General features: G+C 37.6%; 1 pseudogene; it reads left to right on the forward strand.

The window, feature by feature from the left end:
• Positions 1-865: 865 nt before the first annotated feature.
• Positions 866-4,027, forward strand: LOC111533319 (annotated as a pseudogene).
• Positions 4,028-6,786: the final 2,759 nt, after the last annotated feature.

The following is a 6,786-nucleotide window of genomic DNA, read 5'->3' on the forward strand; positions in this document are numbered from 1 at the left end:
AACAAGCAAAGTGACAAGGTAAAGTTAAAAGAGAGGAAGTGATAACTGATGTTTGGATTGCCCAGAGAAAGTTGAGAACAGGAGGCTTCATATCACAGGAATCATCAAACTAAGACTTCCTCATTATAGTAGCCTCAGCGGTCTTGTCTTGTGCTGCTGGACTGTCTTTAAGCCTTGCCCTGAATACCTGAATTACATAACATTAGAATGACTATATGTATGAATTGAATCCTATATTCTGCGTAAAACTTGTTCAGTTCTGAAGAATGCTGGAGTCTGGTTTATTACTTTCTAACTTTTTAATGAATAAGGGACCAATGACCTGTATTTAATAAATATTTGCTAGATACGAAACATGTTTTCTATTACTTCTTTAGATTATTCAAAACACATAATAGGTCTTTTAACCATTTGATTGGTGAGAAACCTGTGGTTCATCTAGAGAAATAATTTATTTAATCACGGTCATGTTTAAAAAGTAGTAAATCATGGTTATTTGCCTTGTGACCAATCTGTAATTTACTTGAAATTCATGGTAAATTTGTTTTATTTATGAACGTTCAAGTGAAAATTTTATCATCAGTTATGTACAGGTGATTAACGCATTACTGAAAAATATCTGGGCTATATTATGCCACACCCCATGCGATATTTCTTTACAGTAAAGTTTAATGGATTAACAGTGGGTATGTCTCTGTGAGTGAATCTGAAGGCAGATACCAGCTTAGTATTGAGAATGAACTGGCTGGAAGCTAAAACACTGAGTATTCTGCATACCCAGCTCCTACCTATGTCATCTCAGCCTTCCTTCTCTGGACATTAAAAGGGATTCTCTGTCTAAACTAAAATGTCTGTGATGTTTTAGAAGAAAGTGACTTTTGAAGATGTAGCTATTGACTTCACCCAGGAAGAGTGGACCATGATGGACACATCCAAGAGAAAGCTGTACAGAGATGTAATGCTGGAAAATGTCAGTCACCTGGTGTCCCTCGGTGAGTCTCTCAACATTCACATACGTATGTAGACACACATTGACTCATTCATTCAATAAGTGTTGGAACAGCTTCCCCGTATCTCACTCTAATCTCTTCTCTGATTCTCTCACAGATCTTATCTGAAAAAAGTTTGAGCTCTCTAAATCTGTCTGAAAGAAATATCTTTATTTTATTTTATTTTATTTTATTTTGTTTTATTTAGTTTGTCACTCAATTAGAATGTAATCCTGACAAGGATTTCATGATTTCCTTGGTAGTCAGTCTCTAATACTCAGAACAGACCTGAGAACTTAATGAATATTTTCAATGTATTAAATTAAGTATTTTCTAAATAACTCTTCTGCTTTAGTCGCTATGCTTAGGCTGAGACTAATTAGTGAAAACAATAGCAGTATCTTTTCTGTATAGAACACCAATTATGTTTGTAAATCAAATGTGGTTTTTGTTGTTCTGCATGAGAATAATAATAAACATACTGTGCAGAGATTTAATTATTCTCTTTCTGAAAAGACTGTGTATTATGCATTGTGTCTTGGAACTTAGGCATGGACTCAGCATTCATAGGTCCTGACTGTTTTCAATTTCCTTTTCCTGAAGGACCTTTCGTTTGGATTTATTTTCTAGTCTCACGTTGGGTCAGAAAAATCCTGGGGAGTTTTCTGTGTTCTAGGTCTTGTGGCCTGAGCTGACCCTCAGTGTTTTTATTCTTCCTTGATAGCCTGCCTTACAGTTGGTGATAATGCACATTTATTGACAGTGAACTCAAAACACAAGTACTGTTTCCACTAACAGGGTACCAGACAAGCAAATCCTATGTGATTTTGCAGCTGGAGCAAGGAAAAGAGCTCTGGCAGGAAGGAAGAGAATTTCTTCAAGGCCAGAATTGGGGTAAGCAACAGGGTCCTGTGCTCTAATAGGAGGAGGTGCTTTGTCAATGAGTAATATCAGTCAAATATTAATTAGCAGCTTTATTAAATGAGTGGTAATTTCTAAAATGTAGGTTAAGCTACTGGAGCAGAATTCCTTAGATGTTATTATCACTTTGTTCATATGTCAGATGCTACTCTTGTGTCCTCTTGCCTTTTCTTTTACTTTTGGGAAAAGGATAATTCATGTACTTGTTGGGGTTAAACTGTCACATGCTGACTCTTTTCCCAATACGCCTGTGAAGACTATCCCTCTATTTACCTGCCTGATATCTCATCTCCATTTTAACTCCTTTCACTTTTTAACATTTTATGTTACCATAAACATAACATTTTATGTTACCATAATATCAAGGTAACAATTTATTTTTCAATTATTTCAGGCAAGGAAAGTGCCCTTAAGAAAAAACACACGATATCCATGCATCCTATCAGAAAAGATGCATCCACGACTATGACAATGGTGAGTTTTATAGCTGTGTACACCAGTCATCTAAGTTAAAGACATGGTAATGGGTTAAGTTGGTAATGACACACAGTCACCTGAGTGTAATTAGGCTGGCATTAAGTGCTTTCTAAGCAAAAAAAAATTGATACTTTGAATTCAGTGAATAAAGTGACCTCTGTTCTAAACCATAACATGAGATCTTTAAAATAGAACAAGTGCATACACATTGCTCATGCTCAGACTTTGAAAGATATTGATATCATCACAATTAATGGAATAACTCTGCAGTTGGGATCTTACAAAAGAGAAAAAATCTGTGTCTGCAGGAGATAATGTGTATGCAAGTGTCAATCGAGAAAAATGATGAGACAAGTCTCAATCATTTTAGGAGATTTATTTGCCAGAGTTAAGGACATGCACCTGGGGGACAGGTGTATATCTTTCTCCAAAGGTGATTTTTTTCTAAATTTAAAGGGGGAAAGGGTGGGATATTGAGAAGTACACAATTTTCATGTAAAAGATGGGTAGAACAAAATAGTCATTCATGCATTTTTCTGGCTCAGTGAATCTGGATTTTTTTTTTACATGAGATGACATAAACAAATGAGGCAGAGGAATAACGCAGGAAAGCTGCACTTTATATAAGGCAACATAGGCAAAATGGGGCAGGGAAACAAGCGGATATGCATTTGTGTCTGGTGAACTGGGGATGACTGCACCTGGAAAGACAAGCTATCAGTTTGCATTGCCATGGTGTCATTTTAACAGCTCATGAGGAATTTCCTTGTGGGCAAAATATGTGGGAGGCATGTAGCTTTTCATCGTGTAGCCATATTATTTAGGAACCTGAAGGGGGAGGCAGGTTTGTGTGACCCTGTTCCCAGCTTGACTTTTCCCTTTGGTTAAATGAGCCTGGGGTGCCAAAATTTAATTTCCTTTCACACAAGTAACATAGGAAAGATTTCAACTGGGCTCTACCACTGAATGGTTGGTCTAGGATTCAAAGGTGGTGAAATGAATGTATAGATGTATGTTGGTAAATCATTAAGAGCTTTTAATCTTAGTCCCTAAAGGAGAACTCTCTCATTCTGGAGGATCCCTTTGAATGTAATGATTTGGGAGAAGATTGCACTCACAGTTCCACAATGACTCAGTGTTTGTTAACTCAGAGTGGAAAGAAACCCTACGTCAGCAAACAGTGTGGAAAATCCCTTAGTAATCAGTTGTCCCCTAAACCACATAGACAAATTCATACTAAAGGTAAATCATATCAATGTAATGTATGTGAAAAGGCCTATACTAATTGCTGTCACCTTAGACGGCACAAGATGACACACACTGGAGAGAGGCCACCTGCATGTCATCTATGTGGAAAATCCTTCACTCAGTGTTCTCACCTTAGAAGACATGAGAAAACTCACACGGGAGAGAGACTGTATAAATGTCATCAGTGTGGGAAAGGCTTTATTCAATCCTTTAACCCTCAAAGACATGAGAGAACTCACCTCGGATAAAAGCGTTATAAATGTGATAAAAGTGGGAAAGTCTTTAGTCAAAGCTCTGGCTTTAGAGGACACACAAGAATTCACACTGAAGAGAAACCACATGCTTGTCTTCTATGTGGGAAAGCCTTCAGTCTATCTACTGACCTTAGATGATATGACAGAACATGCACTGGAGAAAAGCCATATGAATGCCATTTTTGTGGGAAAGCCTCCAGTCCATGTACTAATCTTAAATAACATCAGAAAATTCACCCTGGAGAGAAAATCATAAATGTCTTCAGAACATATTCTGACTTTAGATGACATGGTGTTAGGAATGACGAATGTAAGGAATATGGAAGAGATTTCAGCTGTAGTTGTAACATCTAAACATGCCAAAGGACTCACATTTTGAATTACTGTAATCAACATGGACGTTACTTCACTTACCTTTATTCTTCAGTCCACATCAATAAATTCGTATGGAAGAGAAATTGTATGACATGTGTGTACCAAAGACTTGTGAAATATGGAAGAGATTTCAGCTGTAGTTATAACATCTAAACATGCCAAAGGACTCACATTTTGAAGAATTACTGTAATCAACATGGACGTTACTTCAGTTACCTTTATTCTTCAGCCCACATCAATAAATTCATATGGAAGAGAAATTGTATGACATGTGTGTACCAAAGACTTGTGAGTGACCTGATCATAAATGACATGAGAGAGCTGAAACTGTCAACATAATAAACTAAAAGTCTTCAGCAACAGTTTTAATAAATTAAAATGTGTGGGACTTTCAGGTAGAGAATCTCTAGCTCTGCGTTCAGTGTGAGAATGTTTTTATGTGCAATTTGTTGTCAAATAACGTAAGAAAACTTTACTTGGATGAACCCTTTAATTGTATTTTCTGTGAATAAACATTCAGCCAAGCACTAGGCTTGATGTTCACAAGAAAGCACAGTGATAAAATGCTGCTAAAATGGAAAATAAGAGAGGAAATCCTTTATAAGCTAAATAAGAAGGGAAAGTCTTTCCAAGGGCAATGAATCCTCTTGGAATACCAAACACTTCCAACTGGAGAAGTTATGCCTTGAAAGATCACGAGAATTCCTTTCTTCACAGAGTAACACTTGTGGCACATGTGAGATTTCACACTGGACAAAACACGGTTAGCATCTTGAAAGGAGAAGATTCTTTAGTGGTAATTCATTTCTTAGTTGACACTAAGTTTCTCACATTAAGGAGCTATCAAACTTGAAAATCTGTGGAGAAACCTGATAGATTTCTCATCAGAAAAGTGAGTCAAGAAGGGGGACCTCTAGAAAAAACTCTTAACACATAGTTTAGCAAAATAATTCAGAAATTTGAGAAAATGTCTATTCATAAAAATGCAGCACATAAATGTATAATAGCAAAGTGACCTGGGCATAAATTGAATGCAGAATTATATAAGAAATCTCATGAAACATTTCCAAAAGATCAATACTTACAAATATTGAAAGAATACAATCGGTTGTTGAAAAAACTTAGTGTGTTGGCGAAGTCCTTCTTTCATTTATGCAGCCCTAACAAATCGATTTGCATCTGCACTCCTTGGCTTATGGGTGGAGATTCCAGCCCAACTTCTGAGTCTCCCCAGTCTTCAACAGCTCTTTCCTCACAGCTCACCTCCCTTTACTTCAATGTCCACTAAAACCACGTGTTTCCATCCAACCCTGGAACTGACACATCAGGGATCTTCAGCCCCACTTGCCAGATTTCTCATTGTGTCATTGCATAGATTTAGCAAGGAAATGGAGGCTGTATCAAAGACACCAAGTATATGCATTTGGGTGTCCCCAGCACTTGCCTCTGTCTCTGAGTAGTTACCTGGGATCAGAGAATAAGGCAGCCCTACTCTTCCCTCCCTCAGAAATCTCTTGACATTTTGTCCCTGAAACCTCTCTAAGTGGAGGTAGCAGTTCATCTCATGGCACCCCAGAGTTTATTCAGGTAAGTCCTGAGTTATTACACAGAGACAGACGCAGCTGTGTTCCTTTTACTTCTGTCCAGAAGATAAAACACCAGCATGAGAAAACAGCCGAACCCGTCAGCCACCATGCAAGCCTTTCCTATATTTGATTCAATGTACTTTTCCAGAAGCAAAATGAAAGTTCTCACAGAGGGGGCCTCCTCTGCCTTGTCCTCAGATTGGAAAATGTATTGTCCATCAAGTAGCCTCAGTACTGAACCTAAAACTCAAGAGAAAATGTTTCCTGAATAACAAGTGGGATGATCACTTGAAATTTTGCAAAACATGCACAATCTTAATATGATAGGCCTTACTAAGGTAAATGGCCTTATTCATGGTAGAAACGGACACATCATTATATTAAAAAATCTCCACAAGTGATTGATTTTACTCTGCAGCCAGGGTTTATGTCAATTGTGAGGATAATGAGCAAGAAATTCGAGCCCTTGGCAAACTGGTTGGAGAGGCAAGGATTGTGTCCAGGCAGAGCTCATAACATTATTTATTGTTTAATCTACTTAATTAAATATGTAATTTACCCTCAAACCGTGGCTGACATTATATGTAGTCCTGAGCCACATTAAGATGTACTATTTGTGCTGTGAAATTCTACGGGATTTGACAAATGTATGGTGGCAGATCTCCAGCATTAAAGCATAACACAGAATGCTTCTCTTATTCAAGCTCTTCTTCCCTTCACATAGAGGGAATCAATCGACTTTTGCATACTAACTTTCGAATTTGTTTCTTTATTCCCATCTACTTTAATTAAAGCACAAGATATCGTACTCAATTTCCATTGGATCTTCCAAAAGAAAGATACTGAATAATCCACACCTGAATTTCAGTGATTCAGACTCAGGTCCACCGCTAAGCAGTAAAGGCCAAACGTCCTGTGCTGCCACCTCATGGCCGG

The sequence above is a fragment of the Piliocolobus tephrosceles genome, unplaced genomic scaffold, assembly GCF_002776525.5.
Source record: "Piliocolobus tephrosceles isolate RC106 unplaced genomic scaffold, ASM277652v3 unscaffolded_32231, whole genome shotgun sequence".
NCBI lineage: Eukaryota > Metazoa > Chordata > Mammalia > Primates > Cercopithecidae > Piliocolobus > Piliocolobus tephrosceles.